Genomic DNA, 10,462 nt, shown 5'->3' on the forward strand with positions numbered 1-10,462 from the left:
ACAAAACGAGGAGCCAGCTTCCGGGATTCCACCCTCAGAGGTAAGTCTCGAGTGGAGAGCCACACCTTTTGGCCAGGCGAGTATACTGGAGCCGGCGTTCTATAACGATCAGCCATCCTCTTGTAACGCGTAGAACTGCGCAACAGCATCTGACGAGCCCTATTCCAAACCTTGCGACAGCGACGGATGAGAGCCTGAGCGGAGGGCACACTGGACTCGTTCTCCACAGCAGGGAACAATGGCGGTTGGTAACCATAGGCACACTGGAATGGAGAGAGACCAGAGGATGAGCAAGGAAGTGTGTTGTGTGCATACTACACCCAAATAAGGTGTTTGCTCCAAGTTGAAGGGTTCTGTGCCACCAAGCACCGCAGTCCTGTCTCCAATTCCTGGTCAAGGCGTTCAGTCTGTCCATTGGATTCCGGGTGATAACCAGATGTAAGGCTGACCGTGGCGTCCAACAGAGAACAAAACTCCTTCCAAAACCTTGGACACGAACTGAGGCCCCCGGTCAGACACAATGTCTCTGGGAAATCCATGAATTCGAAAAACTTGAGACAGCATGACCTCTGCCGTCTTCTTGGCGGAGGGAAGCTTGTGCAACGCAATGAAATGGACCATCTTAGAAAATCTGTCCACTACAGTCACGACTGTGGTGTTACCTTCAGAAGAGGGCAGGCTCGTGACAAAGTCCATGGAGATGTCGGACCATGGGCGCAAGGGGACAGGCAGCGGATTCAGGAGGCCAAAGACGGGCAGATGCGAGGTCTTGTTCTGAGCACAAATACTGCAGGCGGCGACGTACTCCTTAATCCCCCTCTCCATGGAAGGCCACCAAAACCGCTGTTTGGCCACAAACAGGGTTCGGTAGACACCGGGATGACAGGACATCCGAGACGTATGAGCCCAGTGAATCACCTGTGAGCGAAGAGACTCGGGAACAAACAGACGATTAGAAGAACACCCTAGCGGAGACTGAACACCAGCAGTTGCCTCGGAAACTCTCTCCTCAATCTCCCAAGTAACCGCCCCAACAAAACAGGAAGCAGGCAGAATGGGAGTTAAAACCTTAGGGGACGGGTCAGGATCAAACTCTCTGGAGAGAGCATCAGGTTTGCCATTGTTGGCACCAGGGCGGTAAGACAATACAAAATCAAATCGATTAAAGAAGAGAGCCCACCTTGCTTGGCGCGAGTTGAGGCGTTTGGCTGACGATGTATTCCAGGTTCTTGTGGTCTGTCCAAACTAGAAACGGCTGCTCGGTACCCTCCAACCAGTGTCTCCATTCCTCCAAGGCTGTTTTAACCGCTAACAGTTCACGGTTACCCATATGGTAATTTATCTCAGCAGGAGAAAGCTTTCTTGAGAGGAAAGCGCAGGGATGCAGTCGACCATCTGTGGGGGATTTCTGGGAGAGTACGGCTCACATGCCCACACCCGAGGCGTCCACCTCAACCACGAACAGGAGTGACGGGTCAGGGTGAACCAGGATGGGGGCTGAGGAGAAGCTCCTCTTGAGTCTCATAAATGCAGTTTCTGCTTGAGGGGACCAAGAGAAAGGAACGTGGGGTGAGGTGAGAGCATGGAGTGGTGCAGCAGTGACACTAAAGTTGCGGATAAACTTCCTATAAAATTAGCAAACCCAAGGAACCCCTGAAGTCGCTTACGACTGGAGGGTGTAGGCCAGTTAGCCACAGCACTGACCTTGCTCGGGTCCATCTGTATACCAGCAGGTGATACAAAATAACCAAGGAATTGAACAGTGTTAGCATGAAATTCACATTTCTCAGCTTTCACAAACAGATCATTCAGGAGCAAACGTTCCAGCACCCGGTGTACATGCTGCACATGGGAAGTCTCGTCTGGAGAAAAAATCAAAATGTCATCAAGGTACACAAACACAAATCTGATCAGCATGTCCCGTAATACATCATTAGCCATGCCTTGAAAAACTGCTGGGGCATTAGTAAGACCAAACGGCATGACCATATATTCATAATGACCACAGGGTGTGTTAAACGCAGTTTTCCATTCATCCCCCTCCCTTATCCTCACCAGATGATAAGCATTTCTAAGATCTAACTTAGTGAATACTTTAGCGTCATGGAAGACAATTTTACTAACACTAGTAAACACTAACTAACACTAACTTTAGCGTATTTTAACACTTCAAATGCAGAGGAGATAACAGGAAGAGGGTATCTGTTTTAACAGTAATGTCATTGAGTCCTCTGTAGTCAATGCAGGGCCGAAGTGATCCATCTTTCTTATCCACAAAGAAGAATCCAGCTCCTGCAGGTGAAGAGGAAGGTCTGATGATCCCAGCAGCAAGGGCGTCGTCAATGTATTTCTCCATGGCGAGCCGCTCACGTGAAGACAATTAATAGAGACGACCCTTAGGAGGCGCTGTACCTGGCAGAAGGTCGATGCAGCAGTTGTACGGATTATGAGGGAACCTTGGTGAGATCCGGAAAATCCGGATCCGGAGATTCGGAACCCCACGACAACCTAGTTGCAACAGCACATCTAAGGGCATCCAATGCACCATTCCCAAAAGATGTGTCCCAGTCTCTGCAGGGTTGCAACTGCTTTGTGGATGGGCCAATGGAACCCATCTAACTGTAGGATTCTATCACTTGCCCATCCCAAGATACAGCAATTGGATTTCAAGCAATTGGATGGACTGGGCAAAGGGTGGCGAGGTGATTAATACACGCAGGGACTGTCATGGGTCCATATACACCGAGGAAGGGTATTACTTCTTTATCAATGGCAAAGGGACCAATGTGCTAAAACCTCCTTTTCCAAAGAACGTAGCCGTCGGTACTCCTGTCCCCACCACAGTCCTCTGCCCAGACAGTTGGTCCCGACAAAACCAAAGGACTCTGCGTACGGCAATATACGCCGAATTCTGTGCCAATTGTAGAAACCCAACTACAATGGGAACATCTAGGTGGGAGGCTGCGGGATGGGGAGTACTAAGCCTGCTTACTTTCAGAGGTGTAGGTGGAGGGTTGGCAGCAAAAAATCGAAACTATATGATTTGTGGACTGACCATTTTGGGAAATGCCACTACTGGAGCCCTGGAAGCAATAAAAACCCAACTATCAGAAATGCATCTGTTCTCTTTACAGAATAGATATGCCTTAGATTATCTGTTGGCCCGTGAGGGAGGGACGTGTGCTATTGTAAAAGAAAAATGTATGATGGGAGTTCAGGATAGAACTAGTAATATCACCAAACATCAAGAGGACATTACTACCATGCTTGATGGAATGAAGGAGGGTGTTGGATGGGGAAACTGGAGTTTTGGGGATTATATAATTGGATCATCAGCATGGCCATAAATGCAGCAATAGTGATCATGTGTTTGTTAGTGGGAATTGCTATTGTTAAATGTATCATCACCAGACTAATGACAGCCTTGGGTAATGTGGAAACTGGTGGGCAGGTCTTATTGCAGCACCTAGAAGAAGACATTACGATGTTGGAGTCTGATGGAAGTAGAGTACGTGTGAACCAGCAGGTAGAGAAGGAAATGTTGGAGGAGTGTAATAGACTATATAATGTGGAGAAGGAGGAATGTTATTAAGTCCAGAATAATTGAGCACCATAAGGGCTAGGGTTTGAAGCACAGCAGGGAAGTAGGGAACAGCATTGGTGTCAACAAGCCAGCCTGCTGACCTACGTGGTCCAGGTTTTAGGGGCTATAAAGCATCTCGAGGTTAGGTATAAACTTGGATGACTAATAAGCCAATGCTGATGAATCTCTGCCTTGTGTTATTATCATATTAGTGGTCATAGAATGACCAGAGTGGGGAATGAGGAAATATTATACAAATAGAACCGCTTGGATAGAGACTTTTATATAAGCTTGGTGAATTGCAAAAGAAAAGCAAAGTTTTCCTGAACTGAAATAAAGTGCAAACTGACACATACACACAGGCAAAGATGAATCAAAACATGGAGGCCTGAACCTGAACCTGCTTAGCTTAGGTTATTGTTTGGGGCAATTATAGCACTGGAGGAAATTGTATTTGATATGGCTTTGTGTTGAAGAATGGGAAGCTGAATAAGGGGCCTCTTCTTAGGCCATCTGCTCTGTCTCTATGGCACATTGTTGAGCTCTGAAAGTGACATAAAGGTGAAGAGTTATGGCTTGTTATGCTAGGTTTGAGACAGAATTCAAGGCTGAGAGATGATAGACTGCAGTTAGCCTTGGCTGTGTGAAATTATAATGAATGTGATAAGGAATAAGATGTAAGTGAAGGAATAGTTGCTTTGAGACATAATTAGATTGAGGGAGTTGTTTATAGAAGGTTGAAGCAGATGGAATTCTGACGTAATGGTCTGGGTTGTACCTTGTACCTTGTGTTCTGTCTGGTACATGAGGTTGGAAATCCTGCTTCCCGATAACAGGAAAGGCACCAAACTCATATTAACTAAATTGACAGATTTGCAACCCATGTATCTTTGGATGGGAGATGGAAATGTGCGTTTTGAACTTAGAAACTGTAATTCAGCAAACTTATATAATTAATGTTTTAAAGACATAGGTAATGGTATTTCAAAATGTGTATAATTATATAACACCAATTATGCAATGTATTGTCTTAGTAGAAAGGTACACTTTAGACTTAGAGAAATTGTTTAGATTTATAGAAATATCTTTTCTCTTGGTATAGAAAGTGTGTATGACTTGAGTGATCATTGTATGTATCTTATATTTTGAAGAGTGGTCTTTGATAAAAGCCTACAGTGGTTTTGCTGTGTTGAAATAAAATAATTCTAAAACAAAGTTATAGAGTTATACCATAGACAAACAAAGATTGTAAAAAGACGCCAGGAAAGGGGAGATCATGTGACTGATATTGTAAATCACCAAAAGGACTCAGATGATTGGTTACCAGTTGTCCTACCCTCTGTATTTGAAATGTCTAAATACCTGTATAAAGCAATGAGTTTGTATCAAAAACACAAATACTTTGGAGCTGCCCCTGAGTTTCTAGCTCTGTTTTGGAAGGTTCAAAGAATTGTCTCAGTACTGAATAAAGAATCAATTCCAACAGCTACAAGCATTTGAGTCAAGTTTTCTTGACTTTAGATTGACAAAATAATTCAGTTTAACATTCTCACTGTCTCTGACTACATTTTATCTCTGTGCCCACTCTCGTCATCACTCTGAAGAAGGGCCTCAACATGAAACGTCACCCATTCCTTCTCTCCTGAGATGCTGCCCGTCTCGCTGAGTTACTCCAGCATTTTGTTTCTTATCTTTGATTTAAAAGACATTTTGACAGGTCTGGAAAGGTTGAGAGGGACATGGGCCAAATGCAGGCAGGTGTAACTAGAGTTTGTACGTTCTCTCTGTGACTGTGTGTGTTTTCTCTGGGTGCTCCGATTTCCTCCCACATTCCAAAGATGTGCAGGTGTGTAGATTAATTCTGAAAATTGCCCCCAGTGAGTAGGGTAGACCTAGTGTACAGGTTATCGCTGGTCGACGTGTACTAAAAAATGAAAACATAGCCACGAGGAACTGTAGATGCCTGCGTACTTTTAAAAAAAGATGCAAAGTTCTGGAGTAACTCAGTGAGGTGCAAGTGTCCCAGCCGGTCGTTTCAACCACAAAATGTTTTATGACGAGACTGTTCTAACTTTATGAAAACAAAATGTTCTCCCAGAATACTGCCTGGATTAGAGGGCTTCAGCTACAGGGAGAGGTACAGTGTAAAGCTTTTTTGTTGTGTGCTAACCAGTTAGTGGAAGGACAATACAGGATTACAATCAACCCATCCACAGTGTACAGATATAGTATTAAGGGAATATCGATTAGTGCAAGGTAAAGTCTGATTAAAGATAGTCTGAGGGATAGTTTGAGAATAAGGGGTCATTTATTTAGAACGGAGATGAGAAAACACTTTTTCACACAGAGAGTTGAGAGTCTGTGAAATTCTCTGCCGCAGATTGTGGTGGAAGCCGTTTCTCTGAATGCTTTCAAGAGAGAGCTGGACATAGCTCTTAAAGATAGTGGCGTCAAGGGATATAGGGAGAAGGCAGGAACAGGGTATTAATTGTGGATGATTGGCATGATCACGGTGAATAGCGGTGCAGGCTCGAGGGGCAGAATGGCCTACTCCTGCAGCTATTGTCTATTGTTTTCAATGAATAATAATGAATGAATAAAAATGTTATTAGCCAAGTAGGTCCACATCCAAGGCATTTACATTGGTGCTTTGCTCGCAGGTAACAACAAGATATTCTGTAGACAATTAAAAATAAAATATTATAATTCAAACATGTGAAAATAAAGTACCGGAGTAAAAAGAGGCTACGGTCTTTTGGCTGTTGAATAGTTACTGCTCGTGGGAAAAAAGCAGTTTTTATGTCTGACTGTGGCAGCTTTGATAATCCGGAGTCGCCTCCCAGAGAGAAGTGATTCAAAGAGTTTGTCGCCGGAGGAGAACGGCAGAAAACATCTGCCAGTACAGTAGATGGTAGATGGGGTCTGCTCTCTAGTTGGTGATTGGATGGTTAGAACGTAGGGCAGTACTGCACAGGAACGGGCCCTTCGGCCAACAATGTTTGTCCGAACATGACGCCAGGTTAAACTCTCATCTGCCTGTACATGATCCATATCCCTCTCTCCCCTTCACTTCCACATGCCCACGTAAAAGCTTCTTAAACACCCTTGTCATATCTGCCTCCACCACCTCCCCAGGTCAGGCACATGAGGCCCCCACCACTGTCCAGCGCATCCCCATTAAACTTTCCCTCTCTCTCCTTATAGTGATACCCTCTAGTCTTGGACATTTCCAGCCTGGCGTAAAAAGATTCTGAGCGTCTACCCTAACTGTCCCTAAGCTCGCCCTGTAGCTGAACCTCTCGAATCCAGGCGACATTCTGGTAAAACATCTTGTTTACAAAAATTTAGAACCTTTCCCTCATAAAACGTTTTGTGCTGCACACGTCGGTCTAACGCGTTCCAATGAGGGGTGGACGCAAGGAACCGCAGATGCTCGTTTACATAAATAGGCAAAGTGCTGGCGTAACTTCGCAGTCGCTGGGGGCCTGGTCTGGAGAAAGGCAGGTGTGTGATCCTGTGTGGAGGTCAGGTAAGTGGAGGAGCTTTGATTGAGCGTGTGGACCCTGTGGAAGGATAAAGTGAAGCTGAGATCTATGGAGTGAGCTGGCTTATTCCAGCACTTTGTGGCGCAGTGGTAGAGTTGCTGCCTTACAGCGCCAGAGACCCGTGTTCAAACCTGACCACGCGTCATGCAAGCCATCTTATCGCACGCGTCATGCAAGCCATCTTAAATGACCACCTAAACTGTCATATGGCAACCTAAAAAGCTGCCAAGGCTGCCCGGCTGGCAACAGGGGAAAAAGGTTAAGCGAGAGCCCTGCTCACACACGCTCCCTCTCTCTCACACACACACTATCTTTCTCACACACACACACACGCTCCCTCTCTCTCTCTCTCTCTCACACACACACTCCCTCTCTCTCACACACACACTCCCTCTCTCGCATACACACACTCTATTTCTCACACATACACACGCTCCCTCTCTCTCTCAAACACACGTTCCCTCTCTCTCCCATACACACACTCCCTCTCTCTCAAACACACGTTCCCTCTCTCTCTCATGCGCACACACTCTCTTTCTCTCTCACACACTCCCTCCCCCCCTCTATCCCCCCCTTCTCTCTCCCCCTCTCTTCACCATTTCATCTCTCTTTCATGCACGTGTACACACTCACACTCATCAGCAAAGAGAGGGAAGAGAGAGAGAGAGAAAATAAGGAGAAGAGGAAGAGGGAACGAGACAGAGAAAAAAATGAAGGCTGCCAGTAACTAAGATGGCCGCCCAGAATTTCACGTCCCTTTGACTTCAATGGAAGTGCCTTGACCAACGATGGCCGCCTCCCTGGGCATCGCTACCATTGACTTCAATGGAAGACTGCCAGTAGCTAAGATGGACGCCCAGGGCTTCATTCCCAATGGACTGCAATGGCAGACTGCCTGTAGAGAAGATGGCCACCTGCAGCACCACAGGGAAATGCCAGCATCCAAAATGGCCGCCCCCGGCTTCACACTCATTGACTTCTGGCTGCCAGTAGCTAAAATGGCGGCGGTGAGGGGTGGGGGGGGGGGGGGGGGGGGGGGGGTGGGTTAGAAGGGGGAAGAGATAGAGGGGGAAGGGGGGGAACATGACTTTGGGGAAATGTGAGGAGAATAGATGGTGAACGTGGGAGAGAGAGAGAGAGAGAGATAGAAGGGGTAGAGAGAGGGAGGGAGGGGGGTTTATGCGTGCGTGTCTGGGGATTGCCTATTCACCAACCCCTCTCCCTTCTCCCCTCCCCTCGTTCCTTCCCACCTTCTTGCTCTCTCCCTCTCTCAATCTCCCTCTCTCTCTCCATCTCTCTCTCGCTGCTGTTTTCCCGGCGGCCATTTTGTTGTCAACCTCCATAGTTGGCCAATCTTCAATCCATCCTTAATCTCACCCCTGGAGCCCTGCTGACCCCGGGTTCTTCCCTGGGAGAGCGCCCCGTTGGGAAGGAGGGAGGGAGGGAGGGAGGGAGGGGCACGGAGGCAGACAGGCTGGAGAAGACACTTACCCTGATGGTGGCCATTTTGTTGTCAACCTCCATAGTTGGCCAAGCTTCCATCCTTCTTTAATCTCACCCCTGGAGCCCTGCTGACCCCGGGTTCTTCCCCGGGAGAACGCCCCGTTTGGAGGGAGGGAGGAATTGAGAGGAAAGGAGGGCACAGAGGTAGAAATTGTGAGAAAAGGGCTAATAGGGATGGTTGATTTATGCTAGAACTCTGAAAAATATAACTTAGAAAGAAATAAGGTGTCAGCAGAAGCCAGACTGCTGGTTGAATAAAGTAACAATATACAGAACAGAGAGAAATTCTAGATTAAAAAAGTAGCAAACAGATAGAAACTTCAGCAGAAGCCTTAGGTGTCTTTGACGTTGGGTGGATGTTCCAGGTCGTTCTCGTGGGAATGTGGGCTTTATGTTATGATTGGAAGAAGCTCAATGGGGAGAGATGAGGGTGTGACAATAGTGAAATGAAATGTATACAGTTAGAAAGCATCTCCATCTTCGTTGTGCCTCTAGGGGACAGCAGTGGAGAGGCACCTATTCTGCAGAATATTATCTTAATAAAAACTTATTTGCCTGACTTTGTCTCTAAAGCGTTTGTGATTTTGAATCTCACAATTTGGGGGCTCGGTTCCGAGATTTAATTTCTCTGGACAGCTGACGGAAATACACGGACGAAGAGAATGTGCACCCCGCTGAGTTCAGCGGTCTCAGACTCCTTGCTTACCGCCAGAGGGTTTGAGCGAGTGATGCCCGGACCAAACAGAGACTCGGCAAAGATGTGAAAATGGTTGGAGATTAGTTGGAGATCGCGAAAAGTCAATCGAGCAATTTCTGTACACAGAACCCAGGTAGGAACAATGACTAATAAAGTACTTCCTGGGCGATTGAAAAGACCTTGTGGTTAACGCCCTGAAGGATTCAGGGGGCTGTACCGGCAAGGCAAACTGAAAAGGGAGGGGAAAAGGCTGTAGGCCAAATCCCCGCATTCTGCCCAATAGTCCGTTGGGGCAAATGCTGAACCACTGGGGGGCAGGAAATACTCTGGGGTTGGAGAAGACAACAGTGATAAGGTATAGTCAGTTGGGGCAAATGCAGAGCCGCAGGGGGCCAAAATACCCAGGGAAGAGCGAAGACAGGGGCCGGCGTGGACGAAGATCATCCGGCCACCAGGATGGGGAGTCAAAAGGTCGGAAGGGGAAGATAAGAAGATCGGTAGAAATTAGACCCCTGAGGGAGGTACCAAGGAGAGGACCCTGAGGGGGAAGGGGGGTTATTAAATAGCCTCCTTGAAGATCCTTTAGGTCTGACAAGAACAGTTAGATCAATTCCTTTTCACAGAAGGGAAAAACAAGTAGTAAAGATTATGTTGCAGGCAGTAGAAAAACAACAAATATGGAACAGAGAGAGACAGGATGATGAGGGAGTTACTCCCGAAAGTAGCAGATAAGAAGACGGCAAAGGCCGGGGTCAAGAGTGCAGGACAGGGAGAAAATATAAATTGAATAATCTATTTGAAGTAAGAACGGAACGAATGTGATTTGTATGTAAAAACTGGTTTGGAACGAATGGTTGTAAGATGAAAGGTTGGAATGAGCAAGTTGTAAAATTGAACACAGACGCCCCCCCCCCGCCCCCCCCCCCGTGGAGAGGGCAAGAATGTCCACTGTAGTTAAAAATACTGCAAACCATCGGGGATTACGAACAAGCTGTAAAATTACTCTTTGAATCCTCGTAACCTGAAAAAAGGAAGTTGTAAAAATCAGCTTTTGATTTTCTTTTAATCGTTTCTTGATGTTCTTTTAGATTGTCAGTAAAGTTAATTTGGAAAATTGTTACTAGTGCTAGGAAT

At 46.5% G+C, this 10,462-nt stretch overlaps 1 long non-coding RNA gene across 1 annotated transcript; it reads left to right on the forward strand.

Annotated features, from left to right (window-relative positions):
• The first annotated feature begins 3,175 nt into the window (after positions 1-3,175).
• LOC116969677 lies at positions 3,176-9,506 on the forward strand. The gene is made up of 3 exons (XR_004410896.1): positions 3,176-3,188; positions 5,610-5,612; positions 8,824-9,506. It is a non-coding gene; the product is annotated as an uncharacterized LOC116969677 (long non-coding RNA).
• The last annotated feature ends 956 nt before the right edge of the window (positions 9,507-10,462 follow it).

The sequence above is a fragment of the Amblyraja radiata genome, unplaced genomic scaffold (assembly GCF_010909765.2).
Source record: "Amblyraja radiata isolate CabotCenter1 unplaced genomic scaffold, sAmbRad1.1.pri scaffold_1004_ctg1, whole genome shotgun sequence".
In the NCBI taxonomy this organism is placed as follows: Eukaryota; Metazoa; Chordata; class Chondrichthyes; order Rajiformes; family Rajidae; genus Amblyraja; species Amblyraja radiata.